Source organism: Adiantum capillus-veneris, chromosome 19 (assembly GCF_014529385.1).
Source record: "Adiantum capillus-veneris isolate H3 chromosome 19, ASM1452938v2, whole genome shotgun sequence".
In the NCBI taxonomy this organism is placed as follows: domain Eukaryota; kingdom Viridiplantae; phylum Streptophyta; class Polypodiopsida; order Polypodiales; family Pteridaceae; genus Adiantum; species Adiantum capillus-veneris.
Window position 1 is genome coordinate 147,513,405 of NC_140949.1, and position 18,602 is coordinate 147,532,006.

Genomic DNA, 18,602 nt, shown 5'->3' on the forward strand with positions numbered 1-18,602 from the left:
AAAGATGTTCTTTGTTAAGACACAATGCCTCTGAGACATTCCTTGCCCTCTTCTGCCAAGATGTGATTTCCTGCACATTGGCACTTCAAACCATAATCAGAACTCATAAATCTTACCACCAATCATCAAATGCACTCAATGAGTAAAAAATCTTGTTAATGAGTGCAAGATATCTTAGGAGCACGAAAGATGGCTACACCCGTTCTGTGACATGAAATTTGACTTCGACCACTTGCATAGAGTTCCTAGCTATCCGTGGTGCAAAATCAAGAAAACCACCCTACTAGTAAAAGTTCTATCTTCAGCATGTCAAAGATAAAACTTCACTATTTGAAGAGATTTTTTGCACAATATAACTCTCTTGGGTTTTTACATGTAATTTCAAGTCTCTTCATTGAGTTTCATAAATTTTGAATTGTATGTAAGTGTTTTACTACCCCTTTTTGTCCCGTTTTAAACATTTCCAATTGTTTTGGTGTTTCTAGCCTTTGTGTAGCTTCAAAGCTTTTCAAAATTGCTCAAAAGTTCTATAATGTTCAAGCGAGGCTTCGTCAATCAAAAATTTGCCAAAATCACCTCTTTGGTTGACTCTCTATCTTCGGCGTGTCAAAGATAAAACTTTCCAAAATTTGATCTTGATGCAAATATTAGTGCATAGTCCCCAATGTTTTAAAGCTTATCCTTGCTCTGGTTTTGATGTTTATACAAAAATTGACTTTACTTTTCCCATGTTCCTCTCAAATGGCGGTTTTTACCAAATTTGAGCCCAGCCAATTTCTTTAGTTGTTCAAGTTGTACCAAAATAAATAGCGAGGGTCAAATCAAGTTGTTCTATCATCTTGCAAGTTCAGTTTTCAAGTTCAACCTAGATTAGCCCCAGTTTATCTTTGGCATGCCAAAGATAACTCTAACATTTTTTTTGATGTTTTTCAGAGCAGCTTAGATCAGACGCAATCCTTACTATTTTTTACTTACCCTACTCCTACTGAACATACAAAAGAATGCAATATTCTGGAAAATAAGTTAAATTTCAGTATCAAATCTCTTATTTCTAAGTAGGTGATATCCTTCCCAACTAATCATTAGTCTTAAGGACCCTTCACCCAACCCTACCAGCTATTCTAATGCTATCGAGGTCCTTACCAAGTATCCCTACTCTCAAGAAGCTCGCAATAGTGATAAAGTCAAAAAGCGTTTTACTCTAGTCAAAACTAGATGAAGTAATAAAATTTTGAGTGAATTATTTGGGTTTTTCTCTAGTTAAGGTTGCCTTGTCTTTGGCAACGACATCAAAATGTTGATCGACTGCTTAGCCTCACTATATCAATGCTAGCAAAGCGAGAACCACATACAAAAAAGGTTAATCCGTGGGATGTAGCTGACCCGACTAGTGCATGGAGGATAGAAGAGATAGCTAATCTCTTGGAAAACCCAAGTGTAGTGTGCTCTCACCTAGATTGGTTTCAAATGTGTGTCAAATACCAAAAGCTAACCTTCTTACCGCAAGTCTATAAGGATGATTTTTTATAGCTACAATGCTCCAAATGCGATGAAAATTGATACACAGAGTGTGTAGAGTATCCTCATCAATCTCACGGCTCAAAATCCATTTCTGCACTTGGACGGAATCGCATCGAAGATAAACATCCTATTTTGGGTAGGTCATTTTTTGCCTCCGAAGAACTCTATAGTGTCCTTAAGACCTACTCTATCTACTCCTATGGTAAAAAACGAGTTTTGATATGTGTATGTTGCATGAGGAATGAAAACACCTCATAGAAAGACATGACTAATTAAAACACAACTTCATCGCGAGAAACTTTTGTAGAATGGAAGATCTTTCACCTGTGAGCACGTTGGTATGCTCAGAATCGCAATGCAACACCACACAAGGAGCCATGAAAAGATGAAACTATAGAGAGCTCAGAGAACACTACTGCAGCGTACGCTCACTTTTGTTATCCAAAAAACCTAGGTCAAAAGTTACAAAATCTGGCTTTTTATACCTTAGTCAATGTTTAAGAAATGGAATCCTGACTAAATGGTTTAATAATAAGGCTAGGAATTGTAAATAATTACAAGCTTGGCAACTCCCAGCCCCTTTACACTTCTTGGTAATCAATTGTGATACCACAAGTTTGGAGTTTTACGGGATTTCAAATCAATGAATGAGGTTTTAATACGATAAATGGGGATAAAAATGATGATGATGTTCCTGTTATCTAAACAGCTTACACTACTCGACAATTTTGTCCACACTTTTTCTTTTTGTCCACGTTTAAAAACAAACTTGCCCATCCCCCTTGTATGCCTCCAACCCAATGGTAGAGATGATGCCAAAAGAAACACCAAACTAGCCTAAAAAGCAAGGCATCATTCCATTAGACTAGTGACATCTCTAGCCCAATAGTAGAGCCGATGCAAAAGGAATCTTGAACTTGCAAGGTGCACTATGTAATCATGTTGATTATGCAGCAAGTGCATGAGTTAGTAGAAGGGCATGGTTAACCCTAGCTCATCTCCATTTTGCTCCCTCGTGTTACTAGTGCAAAAGAAAGACGACACATATCATATGTGTATCGACTATAGAGCACTAAATAGGATCACTATCAAAAATAGATTTCCCATTCCATGGGTAGAAGACCTATTTGATAAGCTACAAGGGTCCACCTACTTCAGTAGGATTGACCTAAAAAGTGGCTATCATCAAATAAGGATAGTTGATCAAGACATTGTAAAGACCGCATTTCGTACTACATTTGGTCTTTACGAATACATTGTCATGTCTTTTGGCTTGACCAATGCACCAGCCACATTCAACCGCTTGATGGAGAAGCTGTTCAAGCCTCATCGAACCTTCATTGGAGTGTTCTTTGATGATATTATCATCTACTCTAATTCATTGGAGGAACACAAGCAACATATCCAGGTAATATTTCAAGTCTTAAGAGAGAATAAACTTTATGTTGATTGAAAGAAAAGTGAGTTTTTCTTACAAGAGATTTAGTATGTAGGTCACATTATCTCTCAAGATGGCATCCAAATGGATCCATCAAAGTTAGAGGTAATAAAAGGATGGCCTAAACCAAGGAATCTTCATGAACTAAGAAGCTTTATAGGTATGTGTGCATCTATAGACGCTTCATAGAAAAGTTCTCACTAATAGAAGGACCATTACATGACCTAACAAAGAAAAACGTTAGGTATACATGGTCTTCCAAGGAGAACAATGCTTTCAAAAAGCTTATCTCTCAACTTGTGCTTACACTACCGGATCTCTCAAAGCCATTTTGAGGTCCAATGTGATGCTTGTGGTGATTGCCTCTACGCATATATGAAAAGGAACTCCTCGCAGTTCTACATGCCTTAGACTCATGGAAGCACTTTTTATTGGGGACTCCTTTCATTCTGCGGGACGGATCACCAAAGCCTTAAGTACTTCATGACACAAAACAAGCTCTCCAACAAACAAATGAGGTGGGAAAATTTCCTTTCGCAATTTCATTTTCATATTGCTCACATTGCTGGCAAGCATAATCGAATAGCCGATGCACTCTCAAGACGACCGAGAGTGAATGCGGTTTCCATAGCAACTCACAATGATCTATCTTCTCTGATAGATGAGTATGCTATTGATCCCAATTTTAGAGATGTGATTTCAGCCCTTGCACTAGGGAAGAAAGAGGAACCATTTACTTTACAAGATGGTTATCTTCTCTATGGAAATAGGCTATGCCTTACTAACTCACTACATGAGAAAGTAATGTATGAATCTCATGCTCCTCCTTATGCAAGACATAGAGGGATTCAGTCAACCCCAAAAGGGATTGAAACATATTTCTATTGGCCTACCATGAAAGCAAACATACAAGAGTATGTTTCTAAATCTGTGGTATGCCAAAAGACAAAGTTTGATAGAGGGAAGCAACCTGGATTCCTTCAACCTTAGCCAATCCCTAATTCACCATGGGAGAGAAGATCCATGGATTTTATCTTTGGATTGCCTAAGTCTATCCATGGGAATACCGGAATATGGACGATAGTAGACAGGTTTAGTAAACAAGCTCACTTATACCTGTCGAAAAGACTATCAAAGCCCATCAAATGGAAACCCTCTTCATTTCACAAATCTTCAAGTACCATGGCTTGCCAATGTCCATAGTGTCGAATAGAGATCCTAGAATAACCAGTAATTTCTCGAAGGGTCTCTTTGAGAATTTAGGGACAAGTCTAAATTTCTCTTTGGCTTATCACCTGCAAACGGAGGGCCAAAGTGAAATAGATAACCTAACAATTCTTGATCTACTAAAAGCCTATGTAACGGAAGTAGATCAAAGGTCACAATGGGAGAAGTACTTACCCTTAGTGAAGTATGCCTACAATAACATTGTACATACTTCCACCAAAAAGCACCTTTCGCGGTAATTGAGCAGTAGGGAAGATAAAAAAGTCCCTACTGCTCAAAGTACACAGGAAGATCTTCGCTCTGCAGATGAGTATAGCCGAGACCTACAAGAATCTTTCCAAAAGATTAAGGATGCTATCTCTATTTCACAGCAAAGGCAAAAGGCTGCTGCTGATATAAGCACAGAAGAGTTCAAGCCTTTAAAGAAAATGATTGGGTTTTACTTAAATTTCCCAAGGCTCGATCAAAGGTCCCAATGGGAGAAGTACTTACCCTTAGTGGAGTATGCCTACAATAACACTGTACATACTTCCATGGGAAAAGCACCTTTTGAGGTAATTGAGGGAAGATAAAAAAGTCCCCTACTACTCAAAGTACACGGGAAGATATTTGTTGCAGATGAGTATAGCCGAGACCTACAAGAATCTTTCCAAAAGATTAAGGATGCTATCTCTATCTCATAGCAAAGGCAAAAGGCTGCTGCTGATAATCACAACAGAGCCAAGCCTTTAAAGAAAATGATTGGGTCTTACTTAAATTTCCCAAGGCTCGATTAAGGCACACGATGGGCAAGAATCCTACGGGACACCAAAAGTACTATGCTAACTTAGCAAAAAGGTACTATGGTCCCTTCCAGATTCTTAGACCAATCAATGAGATGGCTTATCAACTCAAGTTGCCCAACCATTGGCTCATACACAATGCTTTCCATGTGAGCCTACTAAATCCTTACAAAGAAGAGCCACCTCAAGAACCAGCTAGTGAAGACCAACTGAAGATCGAGGACCAAGAAGAGGTGCTGCAGCTTGAGTCCATTCTCCGACATGAAGACGAGGTATTAAGAGGCGGTAAACTATCTGACGATATCTTATTACGTTTAAGAATTATCCTTTTGAAGATGCTAGATGGATGCAAGGCATAAAATTAAAGAATAACAATAACCTAAACCTTGTCAATGCTTACAATGCTTCCCTAGAGTCAGCAAATGTACAAATGTTTAAAATGAACAAAGTTTGCTTAAAATCAAGTTTGCGGAGACGATGTCTTCCAAACACCAAGTAGAGCTTGTCACTCTACTATGGAAGATTGATAGGACTAATGTGCAGACATGCTTGTGGCAGCTTAGTCTCTCAAGCGCCAAATGGACTAGTCATCCATTTTGGAACAATGTCGTAGGGTAAGATAGGGAACCCCTACCCGCTAGAAAAAGGACTAATGAATAGGCTTTATCTTCTCTACCCCATAGTTGAGGACGACTATGATTTCAAGAGAGAGGTAATGTCATAATAACTAATATATAATTCTCCTAAATGATTTTCTCATGTTAAACTGATCATTTAATATGGGAAAGTACCAGGGGAGAAAAAGCTAGACCCCTATTCTAATGAAATGCTCACTATGTTCATGTTATTTTCTGCTACACACAAGTTACTAGGCCGTTTAATGTTACACTAAGCATTGGTAGGATGCCAAGAGGATTTTTTGCTACTTGAGTGGCACTTTACATCTTGGCTTGTTTTATCCCAAGGGGGGATAATTGCCGCCATATTTACATGCTTTTCGGAACTCAGATTGGGCTGGTTGTTTTGACACGCGAGTGTCCACGAGTGGTTTTTGTTTCATGCTTGGTACTTCTAGTTTTGAGGTTGACTACAGGGAAATATTCACAGCTACAGTTGAGTGTGTATGGCTTAGATGCCTTATGGATGATTTGGGTGTTGGATAAGACATTGCCAACACACACTATCTACACTAATAGTCAGAGCGCATTGGCAGTTGCGAGGAACCCAATTTTTCATGCTCGCACAAAGCACATTGAGGTGCATTACCACTATGTCAAGAAGAGGCTCTCAACAAGAGAGATCAACTTGGATTATTGCCAACACAAGACAACCTTGCAGATCTTTTCACAAAGGCATTGTCTCATGAGAAGTTTCCAAAAAGCTTTGGGCTTACTCCCCTTTGTGAACCGATCATGTCCTCACAGGGCATGACACTTTCCTATACTCTATGTGCCAGCTCTCGTTCATTGTATCACTCCTAGGGGGGATTTGTTACCATATACATATGGTAGTGATGTGTGTGAACAAACTTAGGACCATCGGGGCCTTTTTTCACTCACTAGGAAGTTTTTTCCCCCGTGCATTGTATATACGCCTATCACTCTAGGGCTATCTTATCTTTTCATTGCACACTAAGTAATACACTCTCTGTTGTGTGCCTCGAGCTTCCTTCGTCTTCTTTAAGCTGTGTGTACCCTAATTCCAACACTTCTTGATTTTACAAATAGCATCTGGAACCTCTCCAAATTAGTGTAAACAGTTTTTTCATGAAGAAATTCTTGAATCTGGAGAATCCTTTGCTTAGTTTCTTATCTAGTGTGATTATCTTGGTGGAGTAATTTTGGTCTGATTTTGACTCTAAACTAGAGTCAACCACAATGTATTTACCCTTATCATTGAGCTGATATGGTGGCTTATACAAAACAAGAGCTTGCTGGGTGCCCTACTGAGTCTATTGTTGCTGTTGATTCTCATGATTGGGCTAGGTATGATCCCGATGCTATTGCTAATTACCAGCTTCGCTGTCTTTTTGGCTATTTGACTCAGTGCCATTGTCAGCAACTTGTAGCTGAGTGTGGAGGTGGAGATTGATCATCATCATCGTCATCATCATCATCGTGATGATCACTGTGATAACTTGTTTCAGTTTCACTGTCCTGATCTTGATCTTCATAATCATCTTCATCATCTCGTCTGGGTCTTGGTTCTTCAAAATGATCCATCACTGCTTGGATGATGAGAGTTGCTGTGTACTCTTCAACTTTGTCCTCCAGATCAGACTTCATAGATTCTACTAAGTTCTGTAGTCTTCCATGTTCAAGGTAAGGTTTCCTTTTGCATCAGCCTTGCATCCTTGTTATAACTGATTTTCAGCCATGTTTAGGGTAATGTTATCATTTTGAATGTCTCAATGTATTTTTGCTATGTAGCCGTCACCTTGCATCCTTGTTTTAACTGATTGTCAACTCTAGCTATCTTCATAGTTCCATTGAGCTTTTCTCTGTCTGGTAGCCAGTTGATCCTGTGATGGACTCTTTGATTGATCCTTCACTAGATCAATTCCTCCAACCTCGGTCACATCTGGTCTGACTTGCCTTAAATTTTCAACCAGACTCTGAACTAAGCTGTCATGGATTCTTCCAATTCAAATACTAATTTTTCCTCACTCAATCGCCTGAGCTACACCTCTTCTTGAACTCATGAAGACTGAGGCTGTAGTTTTTAAATTGTCCAAGCATCTGAACACTCTGGCTATTTTGGCATCTTCTTTGCTAGGTTCTTTGTAATCTTGGATGCCATCTCTTGTTGTTCCTGCCATTCATCAACTTCTTTCTCTTTGCCTTTTGCCTTCCATGTGCCTTTTGTTGTTCCTCTAATCTTGGATGCCAACTCTTGTTGTTCTTGCCATTCATCAACTACTTTCTCTTTGCCTTTTGCCTTCCATGTGGCTCTCAGCTACTCCCACTAATTTCTTCCAGCTTCTTGGTCCATGACCCTTTCTTCTTGCTTTAGGACTTTGCATATGAGTCACTATTAGATGAGCTGGAAGTTGTGTCGTGATATGACCCTTCAATCAAGGTTTTGCTATTACTGGAGTCTCTTCTCTTGTGGCTCTTTTCCTTTTTGGCTTGCTATTCCAATTTTAATGGCCGCTAAACTAGATCATTGAATTTCTTTGTAGGGGCTATAACTTTTTGTTCTCTTAGCCTTTTACTTCTAAAACCATTCAAAAACCAGGCTCTCATTCTCTTTTCTAATGGAGTTTCTTGAAATTTTCTGGTTAGCTCCTTGATCTTCTCTACATACCTTTGGGACTGAAAATTTGCCTTGCTTTATCTTGTCCAGCTCACACAGAATATCTTCATCTCCTCTATTATTTGAGTACTCCAAGCAAAATGTCTTAATCAATTTATTGTAGGACCTGAGCTGGCACCCTGGATAATGGTAATACCACTTTCTGACTACCCCCTTCAAAGTTTGAGGAAAATATTCTCCCCATTTATCCTCATCTACATCCTTTACCTCAACGTACTACTTGAATGTTTGAACTATAAGTCTGGAGGTTTCCTTTCCCATTTGAAGATTGAAAAAAAAAATCTTCAGATTAGTAGAATGTTCATGATGAGTAGACTTGGCTTTCTAAATTGGTTTCCTGTCTTTGGAAAATCTTTTACTGTAATGATATGTGTCTGCTTCCCATTCATTGGTGTCATTAGTCTCAATTACTATATCCATTTCATACTTTGTTTCTAACTTTTGGTGTGCTGATTTGTGACTTTGCTTATTGCCTTCACTGTCCTCAGTATGTTTTCTATTATGATGAGGTCCATTGGATCGAGTCCATTGGTCTGCTCTTTCTACACATCTTCTCCTGGAATGGATAGAGTGCTGAGAATCCCTTGATTAATCCACTGTTCCTAGGCTTGCAGGAACATTTGTCTTATTGTCAAAGGCTTTCTTTGATTCCTCTGGGATGGGGTTGACCCGTCTCAGATCATCCATGAGTCTTGCTACTGGCGTTATATCTCGTGGAACTCGTTTAACATGCATGGTGAATGTCAAGTAGTTCTAACACCAACTGGGAGATAGTTTTTCTGCCACCAAGAGCAACTTAGCTCTAGCCATCAAGATCACCAAAATGAAATGAGGTGATCAGTTATGACAACTATTCTAGGTTGGTTAGTCAGATTTTTAGATCAGATTAAGTCTTCAGACCAGACAAAGACAAAAATGGAATACAAAGACTAGAACTAAAATGGAAGCTGAAATGAGACGATTGGAATGTATATTCATATCAATATAACTGGAATACAAGAGTATGAGTCAAAGTGAGCTCTAAGATTAATGACAAAAGAGTACAAGAGCATAAAGAGCTGTGAGACACTAGACTCTCTGATAGTAGTGTAACCCCCAAAATGAATTAGTGGGTCCTATTTATAGCCGTCGGGTTGGGCCTCTGACCAACTGCCTATTGTATTAGTTACTACAAGAATCAGCCTTGGTAATTACCAACCCAACCATCCATGTAATTCTTTGTTTGGAGGGTGTTGTAGACGGTGTTCCCACCGTCTACAACATCCATACCCGAATGCTTGAGCAAGGAGATCATCTCTTGAACTTCCATGTGAGACGGGGAGAGAGAGTATTTGCTTGGCCACATTGTGAGCTTGAAAAAAGAGAGAGAATGGCCAAATTTCCCCATGAGTTCCCTTCTTTTATCTTTCCCCCACTTGCCAAAAATCTCCAAATGGAATACTATGACTAACCATATGAAAGGACTTAAGGAAGAAAGTAAGTGCATATGATAACACTTGTCCCCCACTTGTATTCTTGAAAAAAACTCACCCTCCCCTCTTCCTTCAATTATGTTTGGATAATGTACACATGTACACACTTGCCCAACTACCCATTCATAAGCATATGTGAGCTACTTTGGACATGTGGCCTATCCAAACTTGGAAGAGAAGGACTAGAGTCAACGTTCTAAAAATGAAGGGAATGATTTGACCTTAGTCTTTTATGTTCCCCTCTTGTTAATTAAAACCCATAGTCTTACCTTCAATTTAGCTAGTTCATGTGCAAGACCTTTGCACTATCCCTTGGAGGCTCTAGGAAGCTGACTTGGATTACACTCTACTTGCTTAGGATAGACTCTGGTAAAATTTAAATTAACCCTTGGGTTGGAGATTCACCTCTTGTGTAAAGCCTTAGCTGAATCCTTTGGAGGTACTACAAAGATGGTCTCAAAACTTGTTAAATTCATATTGATTGGATAAGATTTAATTTTATCCTAAGGCTTTCCAAACTTCATACTTAGAGTCTAATGAGTAAATTTGACCACTTTTACATAGTTAATTTTTATTTTCAAACTTATAATTGCTTCGATTAATCCCCTTTGCCTTGTAGCTTTGATCAAGGTTGCTCGGGATAGAATTATCCTTTCTTAATCTATATCTTTGACCAAGATTATTAAATAGAAATTGTCCTTGCTCTTTTATAGACTTATTTCCTTTGGTCCCAAGCTAATGTCAAAGAATCTAATGTTTTCATGCAATCACAGTAGAATTGGTTAATGAGAAGAAAGTTTTCCATAAAGAGGATTCTTTTGAGAGGTCCCCAATCCACAGACTCTAAAAGTCGTGATGGGGTCCTTGACATGTCTCTAGGCCTAATAAAAATTAGAGTCTCTAAGTAAGAAAAAATCTAGGGAATAGACCCTTACCATTGGCAATGGCTTGGGACCATAGCCCTAGAATAAGACCTAGTCTTGTCTTGCAAGCAAAAACGAGACAAAATATAAAGGTCTAAATTTTTTTCATCCCTATAACCTCTACAAATGGGCTAAGTGTTAGGAATAAAGGCATAGCTAAGTATAGACTAGAGTGATTTACTTAGAGAGAGATAATTTTCACACAGGAGAGATAATAGAGATAATAGAGAGAGAGAGAGAGAGAGAGAGAGAGAGAGAGAGAGAGAGAGAGAGAGAGAGAGAGAGAGAGAGAGAGAGAAAATGATATACATGGTTCACCCAATGGGGGCTACGTCCCTTAATGGAACTCCCACCTTGCTTCACTCTTTTGAAACATGAGGAGTTCTATGCCATGGAGGTTCAAAGGTACTTGAATGAGGGAGACAAGATGGTAATCCCAAGTGTGGATAGGATTTCAAAAGCAATTGATGATGTCATGAAAGTTCAGGACGTCATGCAAAGGCCCGATTGCATCATCCAGGGTCGCATCCATGGGCTTTTGGGGCTCCTCTTAAGACTCGCTTGCCTCGTCCAGGGGCTTTTGGGGCTCCTCCTGAGACTGGCTTGCCTCATCCAGGGTTTCCTCCATGGGATTTTTTGGCTCCTCCTCTGGCCTACTCGCCTCCTCCATTGTCTCATCCCTACTTGCGTCATCCAAAGGCCTGCTTGGCTCATCCAGGGTCGCATCCATGGGCTGTGGTGCTCCTCTTGAGGATGGCTTGCCTCATCCATATACCTGCTTGTCTCATCCATCGTCTCCTCCATGGGCTTTTTTGGCTCCTCCACTGGCCTACTTGCCTCTTTCATTGTCTCCTCCATAAGCCCCTCTGCTTGTACACTAGCACCTTGCATATCCTCTTTGGCCTTTCTGCATCCTCAGCCCTTTCATCTTTGGCTGGTATGACCCCCTCGGCCCATTGTGGTTCCACTGTGTCTGATGCAGGGGCTTGTGGTGGTGGCTCATCACGTATTGTTATATCGATTGTGCGGTCGTCCAAGCAGCTATCTTCAACTTCTAATACTCTGGGGTTCGACATAGTGAGCAGGTGTTGTATTAGAGTTGGCCGATATCTTTGCAAATAATCATATGTGTAGTTCTCCACAGCACTTTGCAAAATTGAAAGACCACATAGTGAGAAGTCTTGTATAAAGAAAACCAAAACTGACTCAATGCATTGTCAAATGGTTATCTTAGTCATGAAAGGTTGTAATGCAAAGTAGCTTTGCAGGACTGTTTTAGGGCAAAACTACTCCCCTGTTCATACTCACGAGCACGACACAGACAACATACTTATCATCTGATGACACGACTAACCTGTATGTGCACGTAGGCAATCTCGTTAGCTTGTCAGGCTGAGACCAATCTACACATACGCACTTTTATGATGCATCAATCACTAACCCTGATAGATTGCAACCCACTCTATCCCTTAACGCTTACAACACAGTTTACACGTCCAATGAACTCGGAATCGCATCAAAATTACTAGGCACCATCCTCTCACTAGGACATATTTACCTATAAGTCTAATCTCACCAGATTAGAACCCTAGCTATCTCGAATACTATCGCGATAGACCAACAGGTCATAATCCAAAAGTGGTCAAAACTTAAGTTTATCAGTATCTATGTGTAGCTAATCTCTTTCTCATTCCATGAAGCACTTGATTATTGAAAACAGACACCGTTTGTGCTACTTACAAGCAAAACAAGCTCGAGGAAGAATCGATCGCGATCAACTCAAAACGGCGAATGCGTGGCGTGGATGCGTAGCTCTCAGAGAGACTACCGCGATGGTGTGGTCGCGTCGTGAATCCGGTGAGGGAGAAGTACATAGTGAAGAGGATAAGACACACTCACTCTCTCTCTCTCTCTCTCTCTCAGACTCGTACGACATAGGATTAATTCAAAAAATGTTATTCCAAAATGGTTCTAAGGTGACTTTTATACTTTAGTCACCTTAGCTCAAAAATGTACATTGGGTTCTCTTGCTCATGATTACAAAGTGGGAATAAATCTGAGTCCTGACTAACTGACTAATATTTACATAATCCAGACGAATGGATCAAAATGATAAAACGTTTTTGACATAAAAAATGAAATTTGATATGCTTTACAAGATGGGCTCATTACAACAGTTGGACCAATGGGGCTCCAACACTCCCCCCCTCCTAATTCATGTCTACCACGACATGAACGTCTTTGTCTTCATTGTCGTTGTCGTCTTTCGTGGTTGATTTGATGTAGAAACGCATCAGAGCGCATAGACTCACTTGCCATTAATGGGCCAATTTTTTTTGACTTGTACATGAAGAAGCCCGTGTAAAATTCTTCTTCAAAGGTTTGGAGATGGTAGCTTGGCAGAAACATCAGCCGTTTGAAATAGGCATACAATACTGGCTCTATCGATGGCCCACTTAAATCATATGACAACTCTGAGATGCTCCTTTCAGTATTCATATACTCTGATGTCCAGCTTTCTGAGAAGACTGTGAGACAGGCCAAAAATGTTCAAGCTATCTTACATAGCATCTTGCAGGATAGGTCAGGAGAGCCTCCAAATTTTGCTATGGCGCCCTGCAGGGTTTTCACCATGTAAGAGCTGGATATTCTCTCTCCCTCTGCTAGCCCTGGCATTACTGGATAATTCAGCCATGTCGGATTTCTGCTCTGTAGTGCTTTATGTTGGCTGTAGGTGTATGTTCGGGGAGTTGGGAAAAACGTTCAGGCGGTGCGTTGACTAAGTGGATCAGGTTATTAGGATGATCCAATAGCCATTGACGCCTCCACTTTGGCTGGCTGTCCACTATTCTGTTTTTCTGTACTTCTCCTTCAAATACTGGCACTTGTTCTTCTTTTTCGAGCTGCCGTTGATGTGTTAGAGTCTCATACTTCAGTAGAGCAGGGTAACATAGGTGCATTCCATTCTTGCCGTAGCTCTGCTACTGTTTTGCCCGATCTGGAAAGCCCTTGTAGCAACTCCTTTTCGAGTTGCACAGCCTTGTACCATATCATTTTTGTTTTTTTTTCCATCTGCTCGGCCAGCCTCTGCTCTTCCAATTTCGTGACTGAATCTTCTTCTGTCTCTTGGTCTTTGGAGCCGGTTTGATCAGTCTACGTATGTGCCTCCTGTTCATCTGAATCTTCGTCATACTCATCTTGACCCCCATAAACTTCGGCGAGTCCAGCCAAATTCGTTGTTACTGGCTCCATGTGCACTCGTACCTGTCCTTGGTGCTGCCCTGCACTTTGTAGACTTGCGATTTGTGCGGTCATTGTTCTACTATTGATTTGTAGAGCTTGAAATTCCATGTCTTTTTTAGCGGCCGACTCCTCTAACTGTTTTACCATGTGCAAGTTTTCATTTTCTTCTTTGAGTGATTTGGAAACAATGCTTTCCATTTCACTGTCAGGAGCTGGTCCTTGTTGTTGTTCACTTTGCAAGTCTGAAATTTGTCTTTGTAGTTGATCTTCTGCTCTAAGCGCACTTTCAACAATCATTAAACGTTGTTTTCTTTCCAACTCCAGCTCCCTCTTTAGTTCAGCCACTTCTTCTTCTGGGTGGACTACTGGTGTTGTTGGTAGCGACGTTTTTTGCTTCTTAGCGCGTTCGATTTCTCTTGCTTGGATATCTATTACTGCTCTCAAATCTTTGACTTCAATTTGTAAGTCATTGATGAAGACTTGCAAACTTTTGATGGTCTCCAGCGCATCTTGCTTTTCCTTTTCCAACTTTTGGATGTGTTCATCTCTGTCACTGACATCTTCAAGGAATACGTTTAGTGTATCTTCACATTGAAGTCTTTCGACTCCTGTAAATTGTCTTTGAGAAGATTTACTGTGCCTTTGAGCCCCAATATTTTAGCATCTCTGATGCTGATCATCTTTAGAGTGTCCTCCCTTTGCTCTTGCAGTCTTAGAACTTCCTCATCAATTTTTTGTAGCTTCATTTTGTTGGATCGGTTCTGATCAGCTAGCCATTGACTGTGCAGTCTTGTTCGGTTTAGTATTGTCACCATTGACTGCAGATCTTCATCTATAGTAGCTTCCAGCTCAATTTCTTGAGAGGAAGAAGCTTTATCTTTAGTGTGATCCACCTCTTTTTGCTTGCCTTTATCACTTTGTGATATGGCTCCAGTGTTTGGGTGTCTATCTGTTCCTTCTTCTTCCTCTTCCTCTTCTTCTTGTTCACTGAGCGGTGTGTGAACTCTGTCATCACGATGTGAGCTTTCTGAATGCGAAGTAGATTCAGCAGATAGGCTAGATTTCCTTTCACTTGTATCTGGCCCTGGAGATGGCGGCGGTGTTTCCTGATCACGTGAAGTTGGCCTCAGCTGATCTCTCAAAGTTTGGAGATCCTCCTCTTGTAGTAGCAAATCTGGTTCATCCCTAGCATTTCTTTCTTGGATGTATTTCTCGAACCAGTCCAGCTCAAAAGCTGGGTTGTTTCTATTCTTCGTTCTCATTGTGAAAGTGCTATTAGAAGGTTTCCAAGTGGCGCCTACATCGCCTCGTAGAGATCTTTCTAGAGCAAACCCTTCTAGCATCCTTTCCATTTTTGCTATCTTCTGCAACCTGGTGTTGTTTTCCATTTCCGCTTTCCGCTTCTTTAGTCAGGCATCTTCCTCTTCAGTTCTTTTTTATTCTTCCATATTTTCTTGTGTACTTCTTGTCACTCTTTCCAGCTTGCGTCCTCCAATGGTGTTAATAGATGCCGGCACTTTCCTTTGTGATCTGTCTTTGATATTTTCCCTTAATACCAGCCAGTCGTTCTAATGAGGGGCAGGTGGCAACTGATCTGCCTCGCCTATGGCATGGTATATTACTCTGGTTAGGACTTCCCCTCCTGCAATGTAATTGGGTCTGTCCTGCCTTAGCTTTGTCATTTCTTCAAACAGATATGACGCGTGATCTATATAGAACTCACGGGTCATTCCCATAGCCCATGTCAGTGTGGTTGAGATGCTCCCGTGCGGTGTAGTGTATTTTGGCGGCCTTTTGCTGTAGCTCAACAAACACTGACTGTAGATCTGTGTCAGTTCTCTTACTTCTGGGTTTGCTATGAGTTCGAAAGAAGGTAGTTTGGACTTTTGCAAGTAAACTGTGAGGGTTTTCCTTCTTTCTCTCATGTTTGCTCCTTAATCTGACAATTTCAATGCCTCTTTGATGATATCCTTGGTGATCTGGATCTCCATCACTTCATTATCCATGCCTGCCACTCTGCAAGTTCCATCTTCTTGGATAGTCTCTATTAGATGCTGTACCCTCTTGAAATCTATCCCTACTGGTGGTAGTGATACGAAGTTCCACAAGCCGACTTTTTTGAGCCATGACCTTTGCGGTGATCTTTTCAAGTAATTCTCTGCCTCCTTGGGAATCATCACTGTATCCACTAAGTTTCTTTTGTCATCCACATATGAACCTTGATATATCTGAAAGGCCGCTGCCTGTTGCACATCTGCAGGTATCCAGGTGGTTGCTGGATTTAAAGAATTGGGTAGTAGTGCATAGGGTACTGCACCTTCCGTTGCCAGGTTCTTGCCTTTTCTTTTCCCCAGAGAAGCCTCCATTGATCCTGTCATCACAATTATCAGTTAATGCACAAACATAGTACTACTCTCCTAAATTGATTACCACTTAATCATGCATCTAGATGAGCCTTCTTAATCCCAGGATTAGTTAAGATAAAATGTTAGCAGATAGACAAGCTCTTCCATCGTGCGACTTTGGTGGCTCCAAATTGATGTTGTTGGTGAAGGAGAACAAGTCCAAATGCCATGAAATTTTGTGTGGTGTATGCTTTCATGGCATGTAAGGTCACTCCATAAGCCAAAGCTCAAAATCTGTCCATTTACTACTTTTTCTCAGTCTATCGCGATAGACTGGCATTTTTTGGATCTGGGTCCTTTTTTGTAGTTGTGACTCCACCAATTGGTTTCCCATACCTTGCACATGATCTGACCCCATTTCTACCTCAAATGAATGTCAAGTGACCCCTTTCTGGATCAACTCCCAATTTTCCAGATTCCCTTCAAGGATATGTTGGTCTATCTCCTTCATTTTGTGTTGTTTTGGGCTCAAACTTAGTGGGGGTGGCCATCTTGCATCATGTTGAAGACAACTGCTAAGTCAAATTTTTGATAAGATGGTCCAGTATCCCTCTGCTTGGTCTATCGCGATAGACTAGGACTTAGTGCCAGTTTGTCATTTTTTGGCTTTGTGACCATCTGTCTACCTTCTCCCAGTTGATGCAAGGTTTCTTGACCCCTCACATGTAAATTTTACCAGTCTGCCCTTGAGATGTCCTGCTCTGACTCTGAGTTGCCTGCCTGTTTTTCTCAGCTTGCCATATGAGTCCATCTTGGCACCAAATTTGGTGTATTGCCTTCATTTGCTTCTCCAAGTCTAGCTTGTAAAAATTTGAAAAGTCCTTCCCCCCAATAATTGTTGTAGCAAGTCTATCGCGATAGACTGAGTTTTTGGCCAAAAAAGATTTTTCTTGCACACTGACTTGATATTGGTGGTTAACATTCCTTGTTAGCATTCCTCATGAAGCCAAAGTCAAAGTTTCCCTTGTCTAAGTGTAAGTTCAAGTCTATCGCTATAGAATGGACACTTTGTCATTTTTACCAGTTTTTTGATGTTAGTTGACATTCATGGTGTTAATAGGCCCTCTTAGACACACACATCAAGTTTTAATCAATTTAGCAGAATGTACTCCCTGTTTGCAGCACTTAGCTGGTCCTGAAGTTGAAGTAGACCACTTAGGTGATGGTCGCGGTTCCTTTTGGTCTTTGTATGATTCCGGCTGTCTTTTACTTCCTTTTGACCTTGCATCCAAGCAGTTAGTTGTTGTTTTGGTGTTTGAAACACCAAGAACGACCATTTGGACGTCTCTCTGGCTTGTTGCCGGCATTTGCCCTAGTGGAAGAGCTTTTTTCCTAAGTGGACACATTCCATCTCGTAGTTGACCTCCTTTGGATGTTCCTTAATGAATTTGGTGTAATTTTGTCAGTTGGTCGGCCCGTTAGAATATCATGACGCTTTGTGCGGTTTTCGTCAGATAGGGACTTTAGGCTCCGTTTTGACGAGCTTTTTCATAGCCTAACCCTTCAGTCGGTTTGTCGAGGTTATTGGCTTGCTGTCTATGAATTTTGGCTCATTTCCGATCACCTTGGTTTTGTCGCCCTTTTACAGGTCCTGCTAAATTAGGGTTTTCTGAGCGGCTTCCTTCACGCTTTCCGAGGTCATAGGCTCGATCCCTAAGCTATAGGCATTGTGCCTTTCAATCTTGGTTCCATTCGGTGGCCTCTAGGTCTCCCTAACAACCATTCTACCGTATGTGTGCACAGGTTGTGATTGTGATGCCGGCGAGGTTTTGCGACTAACTGAAGTAAACAACACTTAGAGTCAGTGTTGACGAGCATACCTCTTATATCTGATGTCAATCTGGCGACCGTGCGCGATGGATGAGCTCCTAGAAGTCTCAACTGCTGTAGGGAGCTCTCTCTCTCTCACTATGGAAAATGACTCAAATGAGGGATTTCTAGCCCAGCCTCTCTATAGGTAATCGAGACTCCGACACCAAATTTTCCCATCTTTTACCCGTGGCCATAACTTTTTGCGACATGCGGTTTAGGCTCGCAAATTTCCTGATTTGGACTTCGGTTGCTCCAGTTTTACCAGTTTTGTAGATTTCTCCTGTTGGAGGTCCCTTCATGACGGTGGTCATTTTGCTCTGTCACTTTGCAGTCCTTTTTTTTTTTTTGTCTTCTTTACCTTGCTCTGATAAGGCGTCTCTTCTTTTGTGTTTCCATCTGGATTACGGATTTTTTTCTATAATTTTTGCTAGAAAATGGCTAAAATAAAGCAAATAAATCCCAAA